The 22757-nt window shown below is 37.5% G+C and overlaps 1 long non-coding RNA gene across 3 annotated transcripts in view; it reads left to right on the top strand.

Moving 5' to 3' along the window:
• LOC120375115 overlaps positions 1-22757 on the top strand; it is a 268432-nt gene that overhangs the window by 229152 nt on the left and 16523 nt on the right. Inside the window, exon 10 of one of the 3 annotated variants that reach the window (XR_005586440.1) lies at positions 1222-1388. The exons of the other annotated variants lie outside the window; for them this stretch is intronic. This is a non-coding gene — a long non-coding RNA (uncharacterized LOC120375115). Of the gene's footprint in view, positions 1-1221; positions 1389-22757 lie in introns of those variants that run through there. 3 annotated transcript variants of the gene reach the window in all.

Raw genomic sequence — 22757 nt, 5'->3', positions numbered from 1 at the left:
TGTTGTTGTGTTATTTTTCTTAGATTAAAAATTAAAATAAAATAAATGCATAAATAAAATATTGGTTGCTATATACCACTTTCATAATAATGCTTTCACATCTGTTGGTAAGTACAAAAATATAGTCGATGACTAATTTCAGCAGCACTGAGGTGTCATATTTGAATCAGATTTAAAAAGTCACAACAGTAAGCTCAAAAGATTTATCTGAGTTTATTTACTTACTTCTGATCAGTTGGAATTAGTAATTTCTGTATATTTTTAAACAGCTTTAAGTAATGACACATTATCACATCCAAAAATTCAGAAATATCATACTGAGCACAAGTTAACCTTTTCCCATGCCTAAAACAAATGCATTTGGATTAAGTTTTAGTTTTAATAGCACAAGTGCAAATCATTGTTACTAAGATTTGCATAGAAATTAAAATAAAGGTAAATGCAGTTGAGATGAAAAATCACTGGTTAAACATCCTAGTAAGTCTTTAAATAACAATCACAGATATGTATTTCTTGAGGCTAATTACTGTAACCTCTGTGTCATCAGTACAATGGCAATCCCTGTCACAATTAGGTAATATGATTGTGTTGTCAATATGAGTCTTCCAGTTACCCTTATTTCTTCTAAAAATAATTTCTGGTTGTGACTGATATGGCAATTTCCTTCAATACCTTTGGGAGATCTTCTTGTATTAAGTTTATGTATCATTATGGGCCAGGGATTCTATGTAATTCCACTGGGGAAGGTAACCACAGCTCATACAGGTATTAAGAACAGTGGGAGATGATTAGCCAAATTCCTTCAGTTTGCAACATCTCCTGAAAAATGTTTAAGGTTTCTAACCTGTCCGAACCTAAACCTGGCAGATATCCTCAATTTAAAGCTGGTTGAAATGTTTCAATTGAATCCTCTTTGATGGAAAATGGCTTTTATGTTTTTTTTTTTCAGATTTATTTTTTCCAAAACTCTTAAAAATTAAAGAAAAACTTTGATTAACATTAACAAACATCATTTTTGTCAAATTTCACAGGAAAATTAAATAACTTCCTGACTGGCTCTGTTAAAATGCAGGCATTAAAGGCCTGATCTAAAGTCCATGGAAGCCAATTAGTAGACTCCCTCTGACTTTAATGGGTTTTGGATCAGGATGCAGATATTCAAATTACCCAATTTCTCCAAAATACCTGGAATTGCCTCAACAGTTAGCATTTCTGTTACAGGATAAAGGAAAAAATAGATCCCAGTGGATATGAGAAAGTGGAATTAAAAGGGAAGAGTACACTGAGAAGACAAAATTTGTTTTCACTTTGATACGGTCTCACTATTGACCATTTTCCCTGTCCAATTTAACTCAAATCAAGACAAGTAATGTATAGCATGGGTTAAAAGGTTACACTAAAATAAAACTCTTCAAAACCTGAACCAAGGTGTTTTGTTTTGTTTTTTGTTTTTTGTTTTTTTTCCTCCCACATTTGAACATTCTTGGCTAACTTGTCGTCTTAGTTATCAATTTTGCCTGAGGCTGGAAATGGCAATACTGTAAAACTGGCTGTTCATATGCTGTTTCCAGCCTGGCTGAAATGAGTGAGTCTCAGAAACCTCACACCAAGGCCCATTCCCAAAGGATTTCTTGCCCAGCTCTGCAGAGCCACAAGGTTCAGGTAAACAGCTGATTTTTGAAATCATAATAATTTGCACCTTCATGTCTTTTGATATTAATTTAGCAGTAGTAAATGTCTCAGTATCATAGGCACAAAGGAATTTGCATACTGGATCAGACCTGAGGTACGAACCCTGCAGCAGGCAGCTGTGGGATAATCTTAAAAGGGCTTCTCCTTTTTTTAATAAAAACTTTTTGTTCCAAACATTTCAGCCAGCTTTGTTTACATGGTCTTGTTTATGTTTCTGAATGAATGAACTGAATGGTTTTAAAAAGAAAAAATAAGAAATAACAATTCATTTTTTGGTTCAAACTTTTCAGCAAATACACATTCATGAAGAAACTCTTCATATCCTCAAGCATTATTACAAACACAGGACACTGTCCAAATATTCACAAGCAATAAATAGTAATCTTTATCCTGAAAGGAACTATAAGCAAGAATTTCTCGCTCCTATGCAGAACCCATATAAAAGAAGGTGGTATCTTCAATACAAGTATATTGTTGCAGATTCAAACCCAAAATAATTTCACAAATCATAGTGAGCAAACTCTGTACTTGTATTGACCAAAATATTCAGTTTTACTTTTCTTATATAGATAGTGTGACAAAGTCAGGCTGGAAGGCTCCAAGAGGGTGCTCATGTTGGATTCTGGGAAGTGGGCGGGCGTAAGCCAGCCCACTGCTAAAGGATCCTCCTACAGAAGGTAGATACATTAGCCCCAGAATTTTAAAGGCCCTCTTCCCTACCAGCTGAGAAGGGGTTACCTCAGGTCAGTGAGGGACACCTGATTCCAATTAAGGCCTGCTTAAAGCCTTTTAACCCAAGCAAAGGGGGGGAAGAGAGAGACAAGCTACTGCTAAGTTAGTGGTAGTAGAGGGAAAGTTGCCAAACCTGAGGCCTGCTGGGGAAGGACTGACACCCCAGGGCAACCAACAGGGTGAAACCCTGCACCAGGAGAAGGCAGCGAAAGATAGCCCCTGGGTTTTCTTTGTTTATGAGACTGTTTTCCATTTTGTTTGGTGGAGGATCAACCCTTAGGCCAACCTTCAGGCCTATCCTGAAAGTACAACCAATGGAGCACAGAAGGGGAAAGGCAAACCCTGCTGTGAGTGGGGCCGATTACCCCAGGTCTGCCATCGCCAGAGGGAGAAGCACTAAATCTGGTGAGACTAAGGAGATGCTTTGCCACAGTAGATAGATATGGATCTATATGCTTTGTGATCAACTCTTTTATCACTTAGCATTACACATAATTTTTTTTTTGGCTGTTTCTAGAGGGGGTATTCAACATGACATCTGGCTAATGTATTTCTCAATTTGTCTGGCATTCAATCAGAAAGCGGGGTTATCAAGTACTCATTTTGTTTTCTCTGTCTGCAAGGGACCCCTGGGCATCTAAATGTAAATTTAATCTACTTTTGATATGCAATTAAAACAAAAAGAAGAAATTAAAGAATATGTAAAACGAGAAGAAGCAAAGTTTGTAAAAGCCCATTTTGTTTTTCAATTTCAGAAAAAGTTAGATTTAAAAGAAAGATGTTTTTGTTTTCTCTTGTTGGGTTCTCCACTGTCTTAAAAATAAGTTTCTGCCAATTTTTACTAGTTACATGAAAAAGATAGGTTAAAGATACAAATTTACTGCAAGTTTTTTGAATGAGTATGTATTAACTAGAACTGAGATCAACAGAAGGGTGCAATAGATTCAAAGGTATGGAATAAGTGCATTAGTAATTTTCTGTATGTCCCTCATAAGTGCATAAAATAGTCTAAATATGAATCATGACAGGAATACATCTTTCAATTTATATTACCAGGATGCCTATATGAACTATTGTATTTTCCAGCCAAAGAGGACATAAGCCTTTTTTTCATTAATTACAGCTAAAAATGTACATATTCATTGTGTGGTTTGTAATCAAATGCTGTAATCAAATGCTGGTTTGTAATCAAATGCTGTATGCTCAGAGATATGCCCCCACCCTTCTGTTTGTCCCTTTTGGGGTATTGCACATCCCCAACTTGGCAGTAGGAGTGGACCTGTCCCTAGGTTCCCCAGAAGTCAGGTATTGTAATTTTCTCTGATTGTTATGTGGGCTTAAGCAAAGGAAGAAAACTCCTTGGATGTTTCCGTTTCTTCACTGTGCATCCACATAAGAACCAGCCACAGTCTGTCCCCGGATTATTAGTGTATTTGTTACTAAACTATTGAGGAACAAGTGAGCATTGCAGGTTTCCTTGTGTGTGTATTTCTCTAACCTGAAATGTGCACAATACATTCTATAAATAGTTTTTTATATCAATCACAGAAAAGTTGTTCCATTTTCTATCTCTGGGTATAATTCTTTCCCTTATTGTCAATGCTTATTATTTAATCCAATCCTATTCATTAAGTGTTCTCTAGAGAGGTTTTGTTTTAGTTCTTGCATTTGTTTGTTTTCAAGGCAGAATCTGGCACCTGAAAAGGCATTTTTGGATCAAAGTATAAAATCCTGAAGAAAAATAAACATTAAGCTTAATAACTAAACTTGCATTATTGCAGTGGGGATAAAAACATCAATGAATTTGTCATATTTTTGCTAATTATTTCTTTATATATCACCTGCATTCATTTACATTGGAATCATGACTTTCTGTAGTTAATTTGCACACGTTAAACAGCCCTACAGGTACTTCAGCTGAATTCACATGTCTATCTGTATTAGGATTTTATACCATAGTATCTGAGTACCTTCCATGTAAAATCACTGGAAAATAATGGAGTTCCTAGTGGACTTCATAGAGTCTTTGTCATTTCTCATGGTCAAACCTCAGATGGGGTTAGGATTCATATTTGTGCATGGAGCCATACAAAATATTACATCATTGAATTTGATAATTTAACAGATGATCCTTAAAACTACAACTGCATGAAAATGCTAATTTTAATTCCTCAGGGTTCCCTGCTTCTCCCCTCCCCCCCACACACAACTGAGATTTTTTTGGGGGTGAGGAGAATGTTTGTTTGAATTTTTCAAAAAGAAAAACTTTGTCAGCAATTAGACATGACACTAACTGGGATTCCCCATATTGGGACTCCCCACATGGCACTTGAATGTGTTCTCCCAGTTAGTGGTGGTGGTCTCAGAGGTTAAGGCCAGAATGGGCATGGAGCACATAGCTGTAAAGGTGGCATCTTCATCTCATCATTAAAACCCATTGAGGTACTATGAGGAAACTTGTAGTCCTAACTACATGTTAATCTGCTCCTGTAGACAAAGGACTTAGGTCTCCAGGGTTGACATTCCATTGTTGGTTTGTTTGTTTGTTTATCATAGCACCTAGGAGCCCTAGTTATGGCCTAGGTACCCAGTGTGTGAGGTAGAGCATTAAATGCACTTATTTTCTTAAGACATGGTGAAAAACATGCAAGAAATCGTCTTCCAAGTAATTCTTCTCCTTATGCCAAAGTATTTTGTCTCCTCATGCCACTTCTCGCAAATGCTTTCTTTTTATTTTTATAAGAGTAGCAGGCAGTATGATTCCTCCTGAACAATAGTAATTCAGCATATTCCTTTGTTTTCTTGTATATATTTTGTTAATTTTTCCAATAGCTATATTAAAGATTCTCATGATGTCAAGAATTAACATACCTGGGACGAGGTACCATTTTCCTCTGCCTTTAGTAGAGCTATGCTGAGTAACAACAAGAAAAATGTGTTACAATACTATTACTGCAGATTTTTTTGAAAAGCACAGTGGTCATCTCCTTTAAGGCTAGAGTTAATCAAAATTGTGCCCCAAAACAATGTATCAAAATACTAAAATTGAAAGGAAAATATCTTATACTTTCTTGAACCTTAATTTGAAACCAGTGACTTTTAAGCAGCCAAGTAGTTAAAAGATAAAAAAGTTTTAGGGGGTATAATTGTAATAGTCTGAAACTTTTATGTGATATTTATATTTTAACACGCTATTCAGTAATCAGTAGTAATCTTCTGATCTTGAGGCTCCATGCTGATATTAAACAGGCATCACACAGCCTGCAACTGTTTGTCTGAAATCCCTTTTTTGTTTTCTTCTTCTTCTTCTATATTTTTTTCCCCTCTTAGCTTCATCAGACCTCCATTTTCAAAGGACCCTGACAGAACCTTTAGATGAAACATATATCATATTTATTTGAAAGTCATTTAATGATGCATAAATTGAAGGGAGGAAAAAAATCAGTGTTGTAATGTGGTGGCTATGACTCAGTCTGAGACACATGCAAAGTTCCAGAAAATATTACAGAATTGCTTTATTTTAGAAACTAAGAAGGGCAATTTAAAAATAGCTGAGATTAGTAGTCTTAAATCAAGATGTTTTTGATTCCATGCCCATAGGTCTTTCACAATTTTCATTAAAATATCAATATATTTTTATTTTAAACCATTGTACCATGTAGAAATGTCCCATACAATGTAATGGAAAACCATTAAGAATTAAAGGAGGGTAATATAATTAATGCTAATCAACGTGGCTTTATGGAAAATAGATCCTGTAAAACTAACATGATTTTTTTTTTCTGAGATTACAAGTTGGATTGATAAAGGTTATAGTGTTAACATAATAGACTTAGAATTCTATAAGGTGTTTGATGTACACCATGACATTTTGATTTAAAAACTAGAATGATACACAATTAACATGGAATACATTAAATGGATGAAAAACTGGTTCACTGATAGGTCTCAAAATTGTAAACAGGGAATCATCATCAAGCAGATATATTTCTGGTTTATGCTTATTTCTGGCCTTATGCTATTTAACATGTTTATAAATGACTTGGACGAGAACATAAAATCATCACAGACAAAGTTTGTAAATAACACAAAGATTAGCAGACTAATGAATAATTAAGAGGACATATCGCTAATACAGAGCAATCCGAATCTCTTGGTAAGCAAGTTGTGTGCGAGCAAACAATATGTTTTTTAATATGGCTAAATGTATACATCTAGAACCAAAGAGCATAGGCCACACTTGCAAGATGGGGGACTCTATTCTAGAAAACAATGACTCTGAAAAAGATTTGAGCTGGCCAGGAGTTACTGGTGCAACACTGGCCAAAAGTGCCAATATGATCATTGGATACATAAATAGGGGAATTTTGAGTAGGAGTAGAGAGGTTATTTTATCTCTTTATTTGACACGGCTGTGACTGCTGCTGGAATACCATGTCTACTTCTGGCATCTATAATTAAAGAACAGAGAAGAGCCACAAGAATGATTAAAGGATTGGAAAACATGTCTTGTAGTGATAGACTGAGCCCCTGGAATCTATTTAGTTTAGCGAAGAGAGGGTTAAAGAGTGACTTAATCACAATCTGTAAGTACCTACATAGAAAACAAATAATTGATAGGGGCTCTTCAATCTAGCAGACAAAGGTATAGCAAGATCCAATGGCTGGAAGTAGAAGCTAGACAAATTCAGACTGGAAATAAGGAATAGAATTTTATCAATGAGAGTAATTAACCACAGAAACAATTTACCAAGGGTCATCATAGATTCTCTATCACAGGCAGTTTTTAAAGCAAGATTGGATTTTTTAAAAAGATATGTTCTTTATTCAAGAGAATTATTTTGGGGATGTTTTTCTATGCCCTCTTTTATACAGGAGGTCAATCCAGATGATCAAAATGGTCCCTTCTGGCCTTGGAATCTATGAATGTTCTTGATTTCTCTATACTCCTATAGAATATAATGGAGATCTGTAAGATTTTTTGATCTATGTTATAGGGTTCTGTTAAATTCTATGGAATAGATTGTGGCTTGGCCTACATACCCAAACAAGAAGGAGTAAGATCTCCTCTTAACTTCTCTATGTAGGCGGCCTTTATATTGGGTCTGGGAACACAGAAGCAAACAGGGCCATTCACCCAATTACATCCTCCCTGGAGTAGGTGGGAGGGGAATGGTCCAAGGAATAGACAGAACCTTAGCTTTCCCCCTTTTCACTGGTCAGAGGAGCTGAGGCAGAGCATTAAGTGTGGTCATTTATTGCTGTATAAACTGCCAATAAATTGCTGCCCTCTAGAACCAAGGAGGAATCAAGTGAAGAACTGCAACTCAGATGTGTGTCTGAGACACAATGTCTGCTTGAGAGTGTAGCTTACTCGCCAGCCTTGGCATAGATTGAGCATTGTCACTAATGGCCTCGGAAAGGAGCAAAATGAACTCCTCCCTTCTCCTTGCAGCCTACCTCAGACACCAGCTGGAATTCAGTGAGGATGGGGACAATGCTATGCTCTGAACTCAACTGGTCTCACCCTGTTGGGTTCAGGGTATTCTATATGGTCTGTCGAGCAAGCCAAGATCCTAACATAGGGCTCAAAGTTGTCAGCTGTGAATGGCTCCTTTGTAGGCACTCTGGGGGAATGGAAGTCTGCCTCTTCCACTTCTCCCCCTCTATCAGTAAACCAGTGTATGAGTTATGAAAATTTGGGCCATAGAATACTGGATCCTCATGGAAAATAGCTGATAGTTTATGCCTCCATCTCAGCTGGACTGAAAAACATAATCATTATTTCTCTTTTGTGAGTTGTTAATTTGATTAAATATGTTTTCTCCCTTTTTGTTTCTTCTTTATTATGATTTTGCAAAACATCTTTTTAATTTACAAAGTGGGGACTTTTTGCTTGAATTCGAAAGCCCTAGGAAAGCATCTGAAAAGGAGAGAGCTTTGCTTTTCCTTTTGTTGGATGCTGTTGCACAAATACTTCTCCCTGGCTGGCAATTCTCTGTCACAGATACGGTTGTAAATGTCTCATTTCTGTTTTCAGAATAAAATGCCACTATGTGCTTAGCCCTTCACAGGAATTTTTGAACAGTCTCTTGTCAGACATCCAAAATTAAAGAGCTTGATTCTAAATTAAGTAATTCTTGAAAGATTTAAAAAACATACAAATAACAAACCCCAAATGCACGAGCATAGGATAAATCTATTCTGTTTTGTTCCAAATATGTATTTTTTGCTTTCAAAGCACTTTTGGCGCCAAAATAATTTCTTTTGAACAGATCCAGGAGCTCAACATTTTCCTAGGAAATGGCTCTCATTTGAAAATGAATTAGTTATCTCACACTTCCAACCAGGTACTGGTAAATTAAATCATCTAAAGAGGAGGAAATTAATGTTAGCCATAAACCAACCATTATTTTTATTTGTATTTCTTTATTCACTTTTGCAACATTTTTACTTTTTCATTATCTAAGGTTGCTCCCAAAATAAATAAAAAGACACTGTTTAGACTCAGAATATGACACTTTTGCATCTCCAGTGTCTTGCACAAATATTTTTTATTTGGACTCTAGGTATTAGATAAGTTGCAAGTTTGGTTTAATCCATCTGAAACTGTATTAACATAACTCATCTGGGAACTATCCAACCATAACTCATACTATACAAGCATGCTTCCTTTCTCCCTCATTTCTTCCTAGTGGAGAGTAGACAATATCCCCCACAGCTGGTTTCAGCCTGTTGTTGGCACTCCCCTTATATAGGGGTTGAGAAGCTGGGGGGAAGGGTCATCTTCTCACTGTACCAGACATAAGGAGCCCTCAAGCAGTTCCCCAGCTTCTAGAGGAGATGTCGTCCCCTAAGTACACTTCCAGTGCTGGTTTATCAGGGAACTGCACACTCTGGAATAAGTACCTGACTGAATACCTGCCACAATGGTACATCAGTAATTAGCTACCTTACCCGCAAGCTTCTGTGGAGCTTGCTGATTTTCAATTAAATCAGGATTCAGATTTTTTTTTGATTTTCCATGCACTGAGAGATCTCTCCTCTAAATAAATAAAAAAAATTTCTTTTTGCTTCTATATATATATTTTTTTGTTTTGGCCCCAGAAATAGAATGCTCCCTGTGAACTTGGTCTCCTATGCTGATTTCACATTCCTACCCCCCCCCCCACCACCTTCAACCTGTTTTCCTGTTGAATTAATATTCACATGGGGCTTCCTTCGTGTTGGCTTATATCCTGCTTACTTTACATCAGAGATCTAGGCTAACAGGTAAATCAACATTCCTCTGTCTGGGAAAATCTTATTCATCATCCCTGCCTGGTTACATAGTTCAAACATATTTTTAATACCTACCTACAGCTTCTTGTATGACACCTGCACATGCATTTTGTAATGCTTACGATGACCAGTATGATATAAGCTTTTATTTGATATCTTACACAATATTTTTCATAGATAAATACTATGAGAGCAATTTTTTTTAATTAATTCTCTCTTCAGACCTGGAGTGGAGTTTTACATGACAGACAGTGAGTTCCCAGTTGGCATTGAGGGGAGGGGGGGTCACAGATGGGTGGGTGCTTTTAGTTTGGATCTTATTTCATGTCAGCTAGTCTGCCAATGTGGAGCTGAATGAAAAGTTTCTCACCACTGACGAAACCAGTGAAACAACATAGGCCCAGATTCTGCAACTTGTTGCATGTGACTGAATTCCTGAGTCTATGTGGAGCTCCACATAGATATCAATGGGGCCCATTTCAGAATGTAGAGCAGGCCCTGGACTCAGCTGCACAATTAGGTCCATCATGAGAAAGTGGGAATTTGATAGAAGACGGAAACTACTCATTGAAAAAAAGTTCATTTAAAACCTTGATTTTTTTTTTTTACCCTGATTCACAATTTTGTAGTTCTTACCATGAAAAAATTGGGGTTTTGTTTGTTTTGGAAGGGGGTTGTGCTTTAGGAAGTTGAGAAATTGAGGTCTATAAGAAATCTCCACTGTGCCGGGTTTTGCATACAAATAGTCTTTTAAATTGAAAACTGGTAGTTTTTTGCACTACTAACTACAACCCAGGGACATCTTTCTACGATTATAACATGAGTAACTATTTAAAAAAAAAAAACAACAAAACCACTATATTTATACAATGACACTCTGCCTATATATTTGTGGGTTCAAAGTACATTTTTCAAATGTCAACAATAGCTAGTCCAAATGCTTGTTTTATTACAACCATGTTAAATAATTAGGTGAATTATTCTAAGTACCATTGCAGTAAGAGAAATGGAACAAAACAATTGTAAAATCACCAGTAATTATGCAGTTCAGGCATGATCATCTAATGCATTCTCCAAAAATGAAGTATTGTCCTTGTAAAATGACCTGGTTATTACCCCAAAACTGACTGTATCAGTTAAAAGAACATTTTTTTTTTATCTTCTTATCATGACAACTCTTTAACTAAAAGGTTTAAGAGAAGATATATTAATTCTATCCATTGTAATAGTGATCCAAGGGTAATTTTTAAATAACAAGTATGTAATAACTGAAATTTACCTTCAGTATGCAAAGATAATTACCACATACTTATTATGATAAAATATTAAGTGAACTTCATAAATGAGTAATAATACTGTAATTTTCATTTGATATGATTCTGCTTAATGGTGGTGATAGTACTGTAGTTATCATTAGTTACTCATTTCCTATAATTTCTGGGGCATTTTTGTTTTTTCTGGGTTATTAATGGCTCATAACATAAAGTAATACTTGTTAAATTAGATACTTGACATCTTACATTTCTATTATCAGGTGAGCTCATACCTGGTGCCATATGAATTGTTGTGTATGGCCAGCTGCAGAAACTGATGATGGATTTAGATATCGTATTAAACTATCTGCTAAAAAAAAATCGGTTTGAGATGATATTTCCTGTAACAAGCATGTGTTACGCCAGATTCGTGCATGGTACATTTATGTATATTTCTTTGCACAATTTAAAGCTAATATATATATATATATATATATACTGGCTGTATGTTAAACATAACTAAAGAAACAATATAAACTATCTACATGTGATTTCTCAAGATCACATTTATGAGAAAATAACTGACCCCAAATATATATAGATATCTGAAATAGATCAATAGTGACCAGTAGACAATAAGGCTATTGCAGGACGGTGGCAATCATAACAATTGTAGGGAGGCTTCTGTATCCTTCATTGCTGACCGCCCTGCCATGCAGAACCCTTATCTGACCTGTGTGCTGAGGAGAGGATTATTTGCTCTGATGGGAATTTCTCTTGAATAAGAAAGGAGTATGACCAATAAGATTTTGGGGATAGCAAATATGTTAAAGCTGCTGTCTTAAGATATCAGGTCCCAGAACTCCTCTTGTTCCCAGGTTGATTGATTCATGAAAGTCCATACTGAAAATGATGGTGGGGGAGGGAGACCCAAAAATCCTTTTAAGCTTACTAGACCGAGTGACCCTCTGAAGGAGTGTTTCTGGCTGTGTGCATAGTTATTGGAGAGCTACTGCAATTATGAGGCTACCAATAATGGAGAAAATAAGTGATATAGTGTGAAGAGCTGGTTACAAAGAAGCCAATGCAGAACATGAAAAAAATGTACTGGATGTCAGTGCTAGATGCAGAGAGAAGTGGTGAAGAATAAAAACAGTATGTTTCCAGTGGATCCCATTGCTACTGGGGATCCAGGCAGCAGGAATTCTAGTAACCGGCAGGTCATAAAAGACCCAGATTAGACCCTTTCTTTAGAATAAGCCATGGAATGGGAAAGGTTATAAGAACCAGTATGTCTTTGTTGAAGGTCTGAGAAATGACTTCGCTGGCCCACTGGGTTATGAGAAACATTTTGGAAAGCTTTTGATTAAAATCTCTTAGCTGTCCTGATCTTAAACAATTTAATATTCTGGCAGATTTGAGCAAGGTACATTTGTACCTTTAAAGTTACTAACAAAGGAGTGACTATGAAAATTAGATGGGGCACTCTTAGTATGGGAGTGATTATGCTAATCCAGGGCATTCTTGCTGTGAACTAGATGTTTCAAGAATTCTGAGATGACCCAGACTGAATTAAGTGCTGGTGCAGTTAATGAAATCGTTGGGCCTTCTCTCCTAATTCACCTGACTATGATGGCTGTGGTTTCTAAATTGTGTTTATAACAGATCTGTCTATAAGAAACTGTTCTATGGTTACAGAGAACTATTTTGTTTCAGGTAGTGTAAAACAATCACTGAAGAAGAGATTCAGAAATGCACAGCACTAGCAATGTGCTAATCAACTAATCAAAAAGTAGGAGAGAAAATCTAATCCAGTGGTCTGAACACAGTGCTGGGAAACAGAAATGCCTGAGTTCTAACTAAAACTGGTCAGGAAACTTTGAACAAAATATTTCTTTCCCCTGATTCAGAGCAGGGGCTTGAAGCTGGGTCTCCCAGGTGTGTGCACTCAGAGGTGCTGGAACAATTTTTATAGTGGGCGTGCTGAAAGCAATTGAACAAAACTGTAATCCTTGCATCTGATGGAAACCACTTCAAGCCAGAGCGTGCTGCCGCATCACCAGCACCCCTAGTTCTAGCACCTCTGAGTGCGCTAACCACTAAGCTATTTATTTCACTCCCGCTCCCATCTCTAAATATTCCACAAGGTGTTGGATTTATCCCAAAGCAGAAAGGAGAATATTACCATAGAATCATAGAATATCAGGATTGGAAGAGACCTCAGGAGGTCATCTAGTCCAACCCCCTGCTCAAAGCAGGGCCAATCCCCAACTAAATCATCCAGCCAGGGCTTTGTCAAGCCTGACCTTAAAAACCTCTAAGGAAGGAGATTCCACTACCTCCCTAGGTAACCCATTCCAGTGCTTCACCACCCTCCTAGTGAAAAAGTTTTTCCTAATATCCAACCTAAACCTCCCTCACTGCAGTTTGAGACCATTGCTCCTTGTTCTGTCAGTCTAGATCCATCCTCTTTGGAACCCCCTTTCAGGTAGTTGAAAGCAGCTATCAAATCTCCCCTCATTCTTCTCTTCTGCAGACAAAACAATCCCAGTTCCCTCAGCCTCTTCTCATAAGTCATGTGCTCCAGCCCCCTAATCATTTTTGTTGTCCTCCGCTGGACTCTTTCCAATTTTTCCATATCCTTCTTGTAGTGTGGGGCCCAAAACTGGACACAGTACTCCAGATGAGGCCTCACCAATGCCGAATAGAGGGGAATGATCACATCCCTCGATCTGCTGGCAATGCCCCTACTTATACAGCCCAAAATGCTGTTAGCCGACTTGGCAACAAGGGCACACTGTTGACTCATATCCAGCTTCTTGTCCACTGTAACTCCTAGGTCCTTTTCTGCAGAACTGCTGCCTAGCCACTCGGTCCCTAGTCTGTAGCAGTGCATGGGATTCTTCCATCCTAAGTGCAGGACTCTGCACTTGTCCTTGTTGAACCTCATCAGATTTCTTTTGGCACAATCCTCTAATTTGTCTAGGTCCCTCTCTATCCTATCCCTACCCTCCAGCATATCTACCACTCCTCCCAGTTTAGTCTCATCTGCAAACTTGCTGAGGGTGCAGTCCACGCCATCCTCCAGATCATTAATGAATATATTGAAAAAAAACAGCCCCAGGACCAATCCTTGGGGCACTCCACTTGATACTGGCTGCCAACTAGACATGGAGCCATTGATCATTACTCAGTCAGCCTGATGATCTAGCCAGCTTTCTATCCACCTTATAGTCTATTCATCCAGCCCATACTTCTTTAAATTGCTGGCAAGATTGTGAAATCTCAAAACATATGAAAGGATGGGAAATCCGGCTGTTGTCCTAATCCTAGCAGTGACAACAATTCTTGCAGCGGTCTGTGGTAAATTAAACTGTTTTTGTGCTATGTTTACACTGCACACCTTACAACGGTGCAGCTGTGCCTCTACAGCCGCGCCATTGTAATATAAGCAGCATAGCCTCTCTTTGTTGCCAGGAGAGAGCTCTCCTGATGACAAAATAAAACCAGGGGTGATAGCTTCGTTGCCAAGAGAGCATCTCCTGCCGACGAAGCACTGTCCACACCGACGCTTTTCATTGTTAAAACTTTTTTCATTCAGGGGGGTGTGTTATACACCCCTGAATGACAAAAGTTTTAACAACAAAAGTGCAGTGTAGACATAGCCTTAGTCTCAGTAATTCCATCTCTATAACTTGGATAACGCCTACCTCACAGGGGTGTTAGAAGGATTGGTTAGTTATTGTTTGTGGGTATTTGAAGGTTTATAGTGCTATAGAACTGCTATTAGCATAAAATATAGACAAAACTGCCGATAAAATGAAAAATACTTCTGAAAGGTAGAATGGTAGTTTAAAATGAAAGAGGCAGGGTTTGAAAGGAGACCTGCTTTCATCTATGTGCATAGAACGATGCTTTTGAAATGATATGAGTCCTGCCTCACTATACAAATTTTGACCTATAGTCTGTTCTCAAGCTGTGTCTCAACTGTTCAACATGGTGGAATTTTTTTCTATGTAGGAAATTCCATACGAAGGTCATGTATTTATCTTAAATTGCACTTGTGTTTCTATATTTATAGATGTATTATATATGATCCTAGATGTATAACTTTATGTTTGGCCAAAGAGTATAGGATGGGCGTATCTATCGTGGCTAAATAAGTGACTACAAAAAATTTGTGGACTGGAAATAAGACCGAATTTTTTAACAAGTGAAGGTCATTAACCACTGGAACAATTTACCAAGTATTGTGGTGGATTCTCTATCACTAGCCCTTTTAAAATTAAGATTGTATGATTTTCTAAAAGATCTGCTCTAGTTCAAACAGGAATTAATACAGGTTGAACATCTCTAGTCCGGCACTCTCTGGTCCGGCAACATCCGTGGTCTGGCATGATTTTATGTTATGGTTTTTTTTTTATGCTTTATCTTCTTATTTCCTTATACCAGTAGAGTAAAATTGTGTAATAACACTAACGCTTTATTATTAAGAAAGACGGTAAGCCTTGGCTAGACGGCATTGCAAGCATTATTCTGTCTATTCACCTCATCAAGAAAAAAATAAAAAGAGACCTGCTCACTACAATATTGACCTCCCGTGGTTCGACGAATTCTCTGGTTCGGCACCGGTCAAGTTCCGAGGGTGCCAGACTAGAGAGGTTCAACCTGTACATGGAAGGCCTATGACTTTTGTGTTATGTAGCAGATCAGACTAGTTTATTACAGTTGCCCCTTATGAATCTCAATTATATTATTTTAGTGGAATTGGTAGCTTTAGAGATATTCAAGTGAGTGAGCATTTGAATACAAGGAATGGGAAACTTTGATTCTAGTCATCAGACACTAATATGAGAGAGAGAAGGCCTGATATAGACGTGGAAGAAACAATAGCTTTTCTACCTTTGAATCACAAAGATACAATGTGTGGGGAAGTGCTGGTTTGTAATACTTAAAGGGATGTTGAAAATAATGGGGATGCAATCCTACAGCAGGTGGAGAAAAGATAGGTGCTCCATCACAGTGAGACTTAACTTTGCTGCTGGATCAGCCCAAGACCTTTCCAAGCAATTCCACAAGTCAGTGAAGAGCACTGTTCACACAGCGAGGAATCCAGAACTCTTACAGTGAATTGCAAGAGAATTAGATCAAACAATAGTTGGGACCCAAGGGAGTACGGAGAGACAAGAATAAAGTTACTGCTGGTGAATAGGTTCCCTTGCAACCTTTGCTATAGAGAACATCGTATCCCGAATACACCTTCATTCTAAAAATTGAGAAATAAGTGATTTCTTTAAATTTCTTCAGTGGAACTTCTGTACAGAATTACCACCTCACTTTTAAGACTGCAATGCAACTGGCTTTAACGGACAGTCTGAAAAACAGACCCTCTGGTAGCTGAATCTTATGAATATTTTCTTACATGGCACCTGTCTTAAGGGGATGAACCTTACAGTATCAGCCATTTTAGGTTCTCAAAATTATTAACTTAAAAATTAGAATGCAAACTAAAAATGTTACTGGAATAAACCAATTTATTCATTTGAACTGTTTAGAGATATACTTAATGACATTTATTGCTAAGGTAATTATTCATTTTTATTGACTGGCAGGGTAATTACTTGCACAGAGTCATATGCACAGTAATGTATGCACTGGAAGTTACAACTGCCCTTGGCTACTGTAACTTATGCAACCCACACCATTTTTAATGACTATGTGTACACTCTGCCCTCATTAGAAGATTTATTGTTACAGATTCTGCTGTAATATGGCACTTTCGTTCACCAACATCTTCACGGTACAAAAGACACTACTCTGTAACACTCCAAAGTTGTTGGATTCTGAAGCTTGTGTGATAAGCTGGGCAGAGTTATGGTGCAGGGGACTGGTGAAACTAGTGGTTCTGAAATCATGTAAATGATAGAATCATTAGGGGCTTGTCTACATGGGCTCACTCAGGAAAGTTCAACTCAGTCAACTAAAGGTGTGAAGTTAATGTGCACAAGTTAACACCCTCATTCAGAAGTTGCTCACTGTAACTCAGTCCTTTATTTCTGAATGAGAGCACCCACACAGGACTTCAATGTGCATAAGTTAAAGTGCATTAACGTCACAGCTTTCATTGACTCTCTTAACTTTCTTAACAGATGCATTTGTCTTGACACAACTATTATAGCCTTGGGCTGAGTTTGCCACCCACTTCCCCCTTGTGAATAGGCATCAATTTACTGTATTGGACCCAAGCTTCTGTATCCCATGTGCTGCTACTAGCTTTCTGGATCTAGATAGCGACTGAACACTGCTCCTACCTCTGGGTCATTCAGAGCATGTGCCACTGGTGCAGACTCTAGGTCTGACATCTTTCTTGGCAGTAGATCTCTGTGGTCCAGCCATCTAGACCCTGAAACCAGGGCTTCAGTCCTCCTGAGTCCCTCAGCAGCTTTATATATGCTGCTTCCCCCAAAACATCATCCTCACAAGCACTTTATGTTTAGCTGAACTCTTCAGGGACACATGGCAGATAAAGCAAGGAACAAAGACTTTACAAAGGAATTTTTTTAAACACACACACACACACATTTTACTCTTGGAGAGCACGAGAGATACAGATTCATGGAAAAAACCCAACACCTGCACGTGAATCCCTCCCGAGTGTTCGCACAGTTACTGAGAGTCTTGTTTTTTTCAGTGTCTTTCACAGAGGAAGGCATACCCTTCCTGCTCCATTCTTCAGCATGTCTTTTCTCTCTGGTGATGATATGGTTCCCCTCCTCAGAGCTCATGTCTCTTTTTTAAAAGCAGCTTGAACACCTTACCAGGTGGTCAATTGGAGAAAAAACTGCAGCTCTTTCAGTCCTGCTCTGGAAGAGAGAGTTAAAGGGGAAGAAGTCAGAACTTCCTCTCTCCCTAAACAAATTTCTAAAACCTTTTCCTGTATCTGTTCCTATACTGTGATTTTCCCATTCTCCAGCCTCTGAAAAGGAATGCTATCAGAGGGTCACTAAAAACGAATGGTTCGGCAGGTACTCTCCATTGTCCCACTAGGGTAGAACTATTCAAGGTAGATGACTCCTTGATGGCCCTGTTTCAGATTCACAGGCATGGTCTGTCTTCTGCAATATAAAAGAAGTTTTAACCCACACTGAAGGTCATAATAAGAAATAGAGTTCATAAAATCAAATGGAAATACATAGTCTACATGGACAGATTTATCCAACCCATTTTACTCTTGAATGAATGATAGAGCAATAGTCTTCTATGCTCACATTTTTGTACCTGCTATTTCAGCATAGCTGAAAAATATGAGTAGTTAACATAAGAACGGCCATATTGAATCAGACCAGAGGTCCATCTAACCCAGTATTCTATCTTCTGACAGCATCTAATGCCAGGTGACCCAGAGGGAATGAACAGAACAGGCAATCGCCAAGTGATCCATCCCCTATCACCCATTCCCAGCTTCTGGCAAACAGAGGCTAGCGACACCATCCCTGCCCATCCTGGCAATAGCCATTGATGGATGTATCCTTCCAGAATTTATCTAGTTCTTTTTTGAACCCTGTTATAGTCTTGGACTTCACAACATCCTCTGGCAAAGAGTTCCACAGGTTGACTGTGCATTGTCTGAAGAAATACTTCCTTTTGTTTGTTTTAAACCTGCTGACTATTAATTTCATTTGGTGACCCCCTAGTTCTTGTATTATGAAGAGTAAATAGCACTTCCTTATTTACTTTCTCCATACCAGTCATGATTTTATAGGCTTCAAACATATCTCCCCTTTAGTCGTCCCTTTTCCAAACTGAAAAATCCCAGTCATATTAATTTCTCCTCATATGCATGTGGTTCCATACCCCTAATCATTTTTGTTGCCCTTTTCTGTACCTTTTCCAATATATATATTCCAATATATACATCTGCATTCAGTACTTAAATCTATGATATGCCCACATCTTATATAGAAGCAATATGATATTTTCTGTCTTATTATCTGTCCCTTTCTTAATGACTCCCAACATTGTTATCTTTTTTGACTGCTGCTGCACATTGAGTGGCTGTTTTCAAGAGAAGTATCCACAATAACTCCAAGATCTCTTTCTTGTGTGATAACTGCTAATTTAGACACCATCATTGTATATGTATAGTTGAATTATGTTTTCCAAAGTGCATTACTTTGTATTTAGCAACATTGAATTTCATCTGCCATTTTGTTTCACAGTCATCCAGTTTTGTGAGATCCCTTTAAAACTCTTCACAGTCTGCTTTGGACTTAACTATCTTTGTGAGATCTATCTTGAATAGATCATCTGCAAATTTTGCCACCTAACTGTTTACCCCTTTTTCCAGATCATTTATGAATATATTGAATAGTACTGATGCCAGTCCAGATCTCATGGGGACACCCCTGTTTATCTCTTTCCATTCTGAAAACTGACCATTTATTCCTACCCTTTGTTTCCTATCTTTTAACCAGTTACTGATCCATGAGAAGACCCTTCCCTCTTATCCTGTGACATACTTTGCATAAGAGCCATTGGTGAGGGACCTTGCCAAAGGCTTTCTGAAAGTCTAAGTGCACTATATCCACTGGATCATCCTTGTCCACATGTTTGTTTGACCCCCTCAAAGAATTCTAGTAGAGAGGTGAGGCACAATTTCCCTTTACAAAAACGTGTTGACTCATAAACAAATCAGTTACAAATGCAACCTCCTTGTGTTCATAATCAGATAGCCAGCTCTAAGCCCAAATGAAAATAGCCTCCTCCCCTCTCCAATGCATTATTTAGTTTATGAATAAAATATAGGGCATCATTTGCTATAGGGCAAGGGATGTAGTAGTCTGCCTCCCCCCAGACTTTTTATAGGTCACTTTTTACATTGGCTCAATGTTATAATCACATATGATGCTCTATATGCTGACACAAGTTTGCCCTACTCCACCCCAATTTTTTTTTCCTGAAATGATGTCCCTGAATGAAACAAGCACTCTTGGTGCAAAACAAAACAAAAAAAGAATAGGTTAGCAAATTAATTCATAAATTGTCTCCACATTGGCCTAGTTTGTATGGGAGTATTTATTTTTCTTAATATAGATTTTGTGTTTAGTACATACCTATCACAATCTTCCTAAGTGTGTTAGCAGTACAATTTGAGATACAACCTTTATAAATCAGTGAATGAATATAAATATACACACACACATAATGACATGTAGGCCTAGGATAAAATCAGAAATAGATGAAGCAGATAGAGATGGTATGTAACAGTAATAGTTCAAGAACAGTAAATGAGCCATAATTTTCCTAACAAATGCTTATCTAGTCAATGTCTCCCAAAACCATAAGGGACTAGCAAACCAGACATCTCTAAACTGAAGGACTGATTCTGATCTCGTGTACACCAGTTTTACACTGGTATAATACATTGACTTCACTGGAGTTACTCCTGATTTACACTAATATAAATGAGATCCAAATCAGGACCTACATATTCACTATGACTTAGCTCAGTAGTGACATTGAGTATAATCACCACTGATTTAATTCTTTCAGGATGACTGTTTAGTTGTACTAAAGCTGTTTTTATTAGTAGTTTACGTTTTCTTCCAGGCTGAGATGTTACTCCAGTTAATATAAAGATCTACTGCTATGTTGTTGTTGTTCCAAACTCCTCTAAAAGAGGTAGACATCAAAGGTCTTTACCCATCACATTCTTTCTTCTGATGAGGGACTTCATTTGCATCCTAGATCTGAATTCCTGCCTGACTCTCCTAGCTGTGATCTCTCCTTCTCTGACCAAGTTCCTGTGAGCCTGATAGGCTTTCTGACTCTGCTTCATTATATATTCTCATTTATTCTAATACACAATGTTCCAGACTTCTGAAAAAGTCAGTCCTAAAATGAAGTTATTTATTTCTCATGACATTTTTGAACACTTTGGATATTTAACTAAGGTACCATAATTTTAGCTTATGCTCTTTCAATTAGTAAGACAAATTTTGTGTATAGCTCATTTAATGAGCTGCTTTTGTGTGCCCTCATTATCTGTCTTGTTCCAGTGAAACAGACTTTTAAATTGGGATGGGTCAAGAGAGCCCACTCAAAATGACTTCTGACAAGCAGCTGACATTTCACAGCACTTTAGATGCTCTAATCTTCATGCTAATAAGGACATTTATTCCTAAAGAGTTTAATAATTGTCGATGGTTTTAGAAATAAAAAATGTAGCACTTAAGTCATGCACAGTGTACAGTCCTGCAGCAACCTGGGCTTGGTGAATGGCACAGAGCTGAGTTCTAAACTTCTTTAGTGAATAAGTAAATGAAAGAAAGAATAAAGGCCTATGATTTTTTTTTATAATGGAGTCTCGCAATTTAAAAATAAGTGTTCATTCATTGGTATGTTTATAAATTGGAATAGTGTTGAAAGTCTGATTGTGATTTGCATGAATCCCACCCAGTGATGTTTGGATCCATAACTGCAAAGTAACAGCTTGGATCAAACCCTAACAAAGGACGTTATTCTCAAATGTTATAATCTGATATGATTATTGCAGGATAAGACAAAGACAACAACAGATTCATTTTCCTTATACTAAAACTTTACTCCTTGGCAGAACTACATTGGCTGGTAATGCCAGATTACACCTCAATATATTATTCAGTCTGATTCTGCCAGGTTTGAGACCCAAATCCAACATCCAGGGAAAGATTTCCATTGATTTTTAATGGAAATTGGTTTGGGCCCTAAGTCTGGAGGAACTCTATTGAAGTCCATAAAGTCCACCAGCATAAATAAAAAGGTAAATGTGAGGAAAATCAGCATTATTGTTTCAAGTATCTTGTATTTTTTCATCATGAATAATGTGAAAGGAAAAAATCCATAACTTTGTCTAGTATTAAATTAATTTCAGAACACTGGAGATTGGTTTTTTTTAAACTATTTATTTTTATCACAATTATTTAGTTATACATTCCAGCCAAATTGGGGTAACCTGAAGTTGGCACCTAAATCCATATTTAGGCAGGTAAAAACAGGTGGCCTGGCTTTCAGAGCTCAGCACCAGCAACTGCCAATGCCTTTAGTTCCATGGAAATCTCCCACCTTCAAAATAAATATGTTGCATCATTGACCTCATGGGAGCTGTGTTTTTCCAGTACCTTTGAAGATCAGGTTCCTTTTTGCTTAGGGGCCTAACTTTAGGCATCTAACTTTGAAAATGTTGGTTTATGTTGATAATATTTTCTAAGTATTTGTCACCAACACACTTATTTTGGAAGAGCAATACAATTTTATTGTCACAGTAAAGTACTGTGAATTATGGGCTATATTTACACAGCTGTTTAAGCACCTACTGATGCAAATAGGAGTCTAGTGGGTTGACAAAACTCACTCAGGCATTTTTTTTTCAATCCCACTAGCTGCCTATCTGCATCTTTAGGTGCCTAAATCTGTCCCTATATCTATATGAATTTACAGTTAAGTCTATTGCACTGAATTTAAAATAACTATACAGGTTTTAAAGTGTGTGTGTATATATAAAAATATTTACCATCTAATCCCCATTTTTATATTTAAATTTTATTCTCAAAGAGATAATCTGTAAAGATTTCTGATCTCTTTTGTTGATTTGCTATTCAAGTGGCTTTGTTTCTTAAGCCACTGCTGAGTATGGGCCTGATTTGCAAGGTGTTGAATGCTTCTTGAACAAGACTGAGTGCTGTCAGCTCTCACTGATTTCCCACTGGAGGTTTCTGCCATCTCTTAGGAAGCATTTTATCCATATGATGACAACAGTTA

The sequence above is a fragment of the Mauremys reevesii genome, linkage group 11 (assembly GCF_016161935.1).
Source record: "Mauremys reevesii isolate NIE-2019 linkage group 11, ASM1616193v1, whole genome shotgun sequence".
Lineage (NCBI taxonomy): Eukaryota > Metazoa > Chordata > Testudines > Geoemydidae > Mauremys > Mauremys reevesii.
Note: the sequence above shows the minus strand (reverse complement) of the source record. Positions and strands in the feature narration are given on the sequence as shown.